Raw genomic sequence first — 7,683 nt, forward strand, 5'->3', positions numbered from 1 at the left:
TTATCGGTCCCGGATGTGTGAAAAATAAATTCGACGTAGGCAGGATTTGAACTCGGGACTTAAAGGGCCATAACTAAATACCTCACTGCACTTTTTGCCAATAATCCACCGTGCGATTCTCATAATTATATTTAATGTCGATGCAAGATTAGAAATTTGGAGAAAGAAATCTCCTTTCTTATATAGGTACAAGGCCAGAAATTTTGTGGCTTAACTGATACTTGTTTAATCGACCCTAAAAGGACGAAAGGCAAAGTCGACCCCAGCAGAATTTGAATTCAGAACATAAAGAGCTGGAATAGGGTATGGATTATCAACCTCAGTACACGGTTGATACTTTATTTGGTAAATATTTTCTGTTACACTCGTCTCAAGAGACGAGAGTAATCGGCGGGTTTTCGTAATTGCTATCACCGCCCGAGAAAGAAAGAAAAGGGGAAGGAATTAGGTGATAGTTTCCATTTGTGAAAAACATTTTGCTCCAAAACATTTTTTTTTTTGCACCCTCTCCAAATTCTTTGCGTTCTATCGGCAATTAGTGGCAAGCAAGAGCGACGGCGTCCTCGGGGAAACTCTGGGCGTCGGGGTAGACCGATTAACCTGAAGGACTTTTGGGTGGAGGTGCAACGGCCCAGTGGTTCGGGCAGCGGACTCGCGGTCGGAGGATCGCGGTTTCGATTCCCAGACCGGGCATTGTGTGTTTATTGAGCGAAAACACCTAAAGTTCCACGAGGCTCTGGCAGGGGGGGGCCACCCCTGTTGTACTCTTTCGCCCCCAACTTTCTCTCACTTTTTCTTCCTGTTTCTTGAGTAATGCTGCGATGCACTGGCCTCCCGTCCAGCTGGGAGGAACACATAAGCCATAGAAACCGGGAACCCGGGCCCATGAGCCTGACTAGGTTTGAAAAGGGCGAGAAAAAGAAAAAGGACTTTTGGGCTGGAGCCTATAGAGTAGAGTTACGGAGGGGGGGGTCTGTCTGAAATGTGCGCAGGGCGACGAAACCGTTCTGCATGTCCTCATCCAGTGTCCGGGCATTGTTGACTTGTTGGGCTGTTGGTGCGTGTAGGAAAGTGTTGCTCCATCCCCGTATATTCTGTTGAAAGGTGGGCGGGTGTGTCGAGTATGGCCCGCGAGAACAGACCTGTCTGAACATACGTCTGTAGGCCGGAAGGGATGAAGAGAAGTGAGGTGTCTACCTGGAGTGCCCTTGGTAGTCGGGATGACTAGGCTGTGTGGGCTTCTTTGCTCGGCCGTGAGTGGAACCCCTCCCAACAACACTTTCGAGTAATTTTATTGTTTAAATTTTGCTAATTGTTGTTAACACAAAAAAAAGCACCCTTTTTTAAAACTTTTTTTTTTTTTCGACACAAACCCCACTTTTCGGCTACGGGGAATACGAATCTGCAAAAAAAAATGGCAAAAATCAATATTTCTAAATTATTTCCCCCACCCCCATTTCCTTCATTTTAAACTTTTTTCAAAGAATTTTTTTCCTCAAAATATGCGGAAAAATACGGAGATTACGAAAAAAAATTCCAAAAATCTTTATAAAATTTTTTATTTTTATTTTTTATTTATTTTAAGAATTTTTTCTTTTCTAAATATGCGGAAAAATACGGACATCAGGATTCGGACAAAAATTTTAAAACATTTCTGTACTTACGGTTAGGGTTTTAAGGTTAGGATTTTAGTGTTAGGGTTTTAAGGTTATAGGGTTATAGTTAGGGTTAGTGTTGCGGGATCACGCTAACTTCTGCTCCTGTGTCGATGAGGGAGCTGCGATCGCGGACATAGTGGAGCATTTAGTCATGTCTGCCGGCCATCAGGGTGTTCAATGGCGGCCGGCCCTGGAACTTCCATCGGTCACTGGTGAAGGGGTCTTGAACTGCATGCTTATTTGCACTTTGTCGCTTTTTTCCCAAACTTTGCATAGTAGCAGCACAGGTCATCATGCTTAACCCTGCCCCGTCTCGTGGCCGACCCTATGGTGTTGACCAGGACACCACTGGATAAAAAAAAAATGTCTGTTGGCGCCCTTTGTTAAGCTATACACAAACTAGTGGAGACGAGAATACATTTACCAAAGGTTTATTACCTTAGGTTCAATGGGGCTTAAGTCATCAGTTGTTTCTGTATAGTTCACTCGAATTCTTTTCACGCTCGCTTTTGACATTCTTCTGTTTTCATGCTGACCAACTTCCTAGCTAGCCCGCAACGAAGTATCTGTCTACAGTTCGTCTACCCCACACCCTTCAATCACAAATGACCATGGGATTGCACCTAGAAATTTATCCTCCAAGGCACAAGTCTGGCAAGATTGTTTATGGAACACCAGCAGTCACCCATGCATACCAACCTCCCCTCTCCATGCCACCGATGTTGTCCAAGGGAAAAGCAAAGGCCGATCTGTTCAATTTGACTAACAGATTTTTTAATTAATTTTTTTTTAACTAAACTGTTTGAAACTTTGTATACTGGTGTAATTTCTCACGCAGAACACGGTTTGCTTTGAACATTTTGGAAAAAATTTCGTATTTTAGAAGTTATTTCGTGTCATAGTTGTATTTGCATAATTTTGACCAATCTGTGAGCCAAATTGAACAGATCCGGCACCAGTGATGTCGCAACTCATTCCTACAGTTGAGTGAACTAGAACAACATGAAATAAGTATCTTGCTCAACAATACAACAGGAATTGAACTCACTACCTCATGAGTGTGAGTCCTACGCTCTAACCTCTGAGCTATGCGCCTTCGCATAGTTGCGTATAATTTATCTAATCGATTATACCCCACCACCTCACAAAATTTCCGTAGTTAGGTTTGTAGTAGAAAGAATTATTATTATTATTATCATCATCATTTCGTGCCGATATCAAATCTTATCTTTTTTTTTTTTTTTTACCGAATCTGGTGCATTCTTTGAGATATCTTACATCATGGATACGGGGGAAATCCCAATAATTAGCCAACCGGCAGCATGTGACTTGCAGCCCACACTGCAGAAAGTCAAATACCAGCCCGGTGTGACGTAATGGATCATTTTCGACGTAAGTTGTGTTCACTTTATATTTATTTCCCCTGTCACAAGTAATTCGGCAACCAGGACCTTTATTTTGTTAAATCAGTCCACGCTATAAGGGCTCGTATTGAGAACACGAGCTCCTTCTCGAAATCTGTCTGCATCTCGTTAATTATAACATTCAGAAGTATCTGTTATGGTTTTCCCTTACAGTTGTGGTCGTCTGTCGCCTTCCTTATGGAAAACCACGCATTCACCAACCTACACAAAATACGCTGGACAGAACTTATGACCATTGGAAGCCCTCTGTGTCTGGTGAGACTGATGCCGTTAATGTTCTATTTAAACTGTTGCAGGTAATCATCTGCTGGAAGACCTGAGCAGGGAGGAGATTCTGGAGGGGAAATGTTCTAGAGATGAAGGATCATACATTGCGAATATTGAATGCTTTAGACCAGCGGTTCTCAACCATTTTTCTTTAATCAGTGGACCCGTTTGTTTACTTTATTCAAGTGGACCCCCAGAGCCAATCGATATTTAAAAACTAATTCTATAGATACTTTCTAATTCTTATGTTATTCACACATTCACTTGTATAGATTGAACTGTGTAAAATATTAGAGAAAAGAACCTCGCTATTTCTTGCAATAAGTACATTTAAATCAAAACTTTTCATGGATCCTTAAATACTACCGTGGATCACCAATTTACTGTTATGTTAGCGTGGACCCCCAGAAATCTTATAAGGACCCTCAAGGGTCCATAGAATTAACTCAAAATATTGCTCCGAAGTGATGGAAGCCAACATCAGCTGGTTCATGTTTAGCTAGAACGCAGAAAGCTTTGACAGGACTAGAACAAAAGTTCAATACTTAACATTACGTTTATGAATTTGTGCTGCAAGATTCCTGGTGTGAAATCGTGTATTTCGGGATGACTTTTTTTTTTTTTTTTTTTTTTTGGCCAAATAAACATACGCACAAGTGAAAGAAGGAATATATAGTGCGTGTGTCATTTGGGGGGAGGGGAAATGACCGTCCCGAAATACAATATCAATACTTAACAGTTCATTGTAAATACTCCACTGTCCATGTGACATTTAGTTTCGTATTGCACTTTCTCAGTTATCTTCGCTAATGATTAATGAATTAATGTCTTTATAAATAATTCTCATTTTTTTTTTATGGCTTCGTAATTTATTCTTGATACATCAGAGATTAGATTTACGGGGAAAAAAATTACTGGTACACTTCGCTGGAAAAGTTATAAATAAGAAAAAACATTGAAGTTTTATTTACAACAATTAATCATATTTGTGTATAACAAATTTATGAACTCTAGACATTTAAATATATGGATTCTTCAAACCTTTAAATTATATTATTAAAAACTATAATGCATACAGTTACCCCTTGCAGTGCCCAGTTTAAGTACCATTGCTCTAAGTCCTTGGGTTTTTTCTTTTTATCTACGTTATCAACCAAAGACACTTTCAGCTTTACTACGAAACCCTTGCTGGAACATCCATGCGCTTTGGTCTGGCGAGTCAGCCAAAGTGAGGAACTTCATGCTTAGAAGTCCAACTTTGCCAAACATCTCAAATGCCACGGATTGGAGGATGTAATTTACCTGTGATTGGTTAGACTTCTGCGACTTATTCTGTTCATCCAGGTACGTGATAGCCACACAGAAAGACAAAGCAATTCCACGTCTTGTTTTCCATTTTCAGTTGGAACTCTTTCCCCCTTCTTTTGTGTCTTGGGAGAGTCATTTTCTTTTTGTGCCTTATAACACACTCACCGGTAAAATTTCCACTTTTTCTCTTATTTTTATTTTCCTAAAATTTTCTTTGCGTCTTGCAACATTTTCAATAGTTTTGACTCTCTTGTAAACACCTTTTGGTAAAGGTATGAATGTCATAACCTCCTTTTTATCGCTCTCGAAATTGTTAATTAATTTCATAACAATTATTGATTATACTCTTCCAGTAAAATTTTGACTATCGTATTTGATGGCATAAAAGACGCACGGGCATATTAGACGCACCTCAATTTCAACAATGCATATTTTTATATATATATATAAAACATTGGTACTACTTGAGAACAGTGATCCCGGTGCGCGCACTCGCGTACTCGCGCTAGCTAGTCATGACTAGTCGATCCTTTGTTTAAAAAATTATTTACTTTGTTTAACAAAAATTATTTACTGTGTAAAAAAAATTATTTATTTTGTGTTTTATTTACTTTGCTAGGTAGTCGTTGTAGGATCAACTAGTCACGACTAGCTTACGCGAGTGCGCGCACCGGGGCCACTGTTCTCAAGTAGTACCTAAAACATATAAGGCGGCGAGCTGGCTGAATCGTTAGCAAGGTTTAAAAGAACGTACTTGAAGCAAAGAGAAAGAAAATGACTTTGCCTTTCATCCTTTCGGGGTCGATAAATTAAGTACCAGTTACGCCCTGGGGGTCGATGTAATCGACATAATCCGTTTGTCCCCTCTGTGTTTAGTCCTTGTGGGCAGTAGTGAAATACATATAAACATGTACTTCTTTTATAAAACATTGTCATTCTATAAGATTTTGCTGACAAATTTTTAAATCAATATAAACATTTATTTACACGAAAGAAAATTACCGAAAAACTTTCTAATTCTTCCAAATCTTTGATAAAACTGTATTGAAACAATTTGCGGGGGAATTTTTTTTTAAAATCACAGCAACTGGTCGCACACCACAAGGTTTAAAAGAACGTACTTGAAGCAAAGAGAAAGAAAGAAAAAATCGTGGCGCTTCTTCAGAAACGCATCTCTCCAATTAACTTGAACCATTTTGGAGAGGTGCGTTTTCCGAAGAAGCTCCATGAACGTTTTTAGTGCATTCAAACTTAAGTGAAGTTTTTAGTGCATTCAAACTTAAGTGAAGCCCAACTTCGTATATACGACCCGTCTTGTATACGGTAATTTTCTAGAACCCAGTTTGTCCAGATTGAACGAACTTTTCACCAATGATATTGAAACTAGTCATCTTGTTTTATTTTATTTGGCAAAGTGTATGTAGGACTACGATATTTAATGCGCTCTCTTTTTTAAATATGATACTGTTGTTTGAAAGACATATTACTATTATTCTTAATGTGTCGAATTACCGAGTTGAGTTCTATTTAATACCTGGTCAGCCTTGACCAAGTAGATCTGTGATCACATTCCAACTTTGATCATCCGGTCTTTTTTTTTTTTCGGTCGGTTTACTACAGTTTTCAATATAGCCTTTATTTTTTTACGGATGATAGGGTAGTGTGATTTGAGAGCGACTTAGCTACTATTTTTAGCAGGTTTTAAAGATTACCTATGGAATCCCTTCGTTTTTTTTTTATTCCGTTTTATCCCAATAATCTGAAGGAGGCGGTGAGGTTAAAGAAATTATGAAGCTATTTAAGTATTGTAGCCAGGTACTAATCCGTTCCTACGAATATCGAGAACACTGTATTTTGTAATTATTTCATCGAAACGTTAATGTTGGCGCATGCTTTTTTGTATTTGCATATGATTGGGTTTAACATCGATCCATGAGCAGTTGACTTAGACTTCAAAATACAAATGATCAATTGTAAATATGACACTATTTGGACTTAGACGGAAAACACGGAGTGTCAATATCCTTAACTAACAGTATCGCCCGGCGTTGCTCGGGTTTGTTTCGACCCTTTAGAATTGGAATTTTTGAAAAGTCAAAATGTTTGCATTATGTAGCTTGTTATTTTCTTCAAGTGAATATTTTTCTGGTTGAAATACACCGAAAAATGGCGACACAGCAGTCAAAAAACCGTAAAAAATAGGGATTTTCATAGAAAAAAATCACCTTTTTGATGTAAGTAATTTTTGGTGTTAACATGATCCAATTTGAATTTTATCTTCTACGGAAGGGAGAGGAAGCCTTCTTCTATCATACTCTCAATTTTGGTCAACTTGCGCCGCAGGGTCTCGGAGGAGATAGTGTTAGTTGAAAGCTACAGGGACATAAACACAGCACCATCGGTTGTCAAGTGATGGTGGGGGAGACATAAATATATATATACGACGGGCTTCTTTCGGTTTCCGTCTACCAAATCCACTCACAATGCTTTGGTCGGTCCAAGGCTATAGTAGAAGACACTTGCCCAAGATGCCACTCAGTGGAACTGAACCCAGAACCATGTATTTGGAAAGCAAGCTTTTTTTGCCACACAGCCACGCTTGCGCCTGTTGGAAAAATATAAGTCGGCTAAACATTTTGAAAAGCAGGTCACATTTTCATCATACATGCGTACTGCAATTCGTTCCCATCATCCACCTTTGGGGATAGAGGAATCTCCATCTTGAATTTTCTTCATGGCATGAGTCAAACTCTAAAGGAGAGTATATTTTTACATTTGAACGAAACGAAAACCATTTTTTAAAAAAATTCCAACCTCACTTGCAATATTTTTAAGCTTTCATTTCTTGTTCAATGCTTTTCCAGATTCAGTAAAGAATATTGTCACATCAGAACTAGCATTTTCGTGTTAGTCTGCCTCTTTTTACACACCACACTCCCCATTAGCCCCCCAAATTGCTATTGAGACAAAACACGAAATATAAATGGTAAAAACGATTACAATTTGAAAAAAAAAAACACGGTTTA

This window comes from Octopus sinensis, linkage group LG3 (assembly GCF_006345805.1).
Source record: "Octopus sinensis linkage group LG3, ASM634580v1, whole genome shotgun sequence".
NCBI lineage: Eukaryota > Metazoa > Mollusca > Cephalopoda > Octopoda > Octopodidae > Octopus > Octopus sinensis.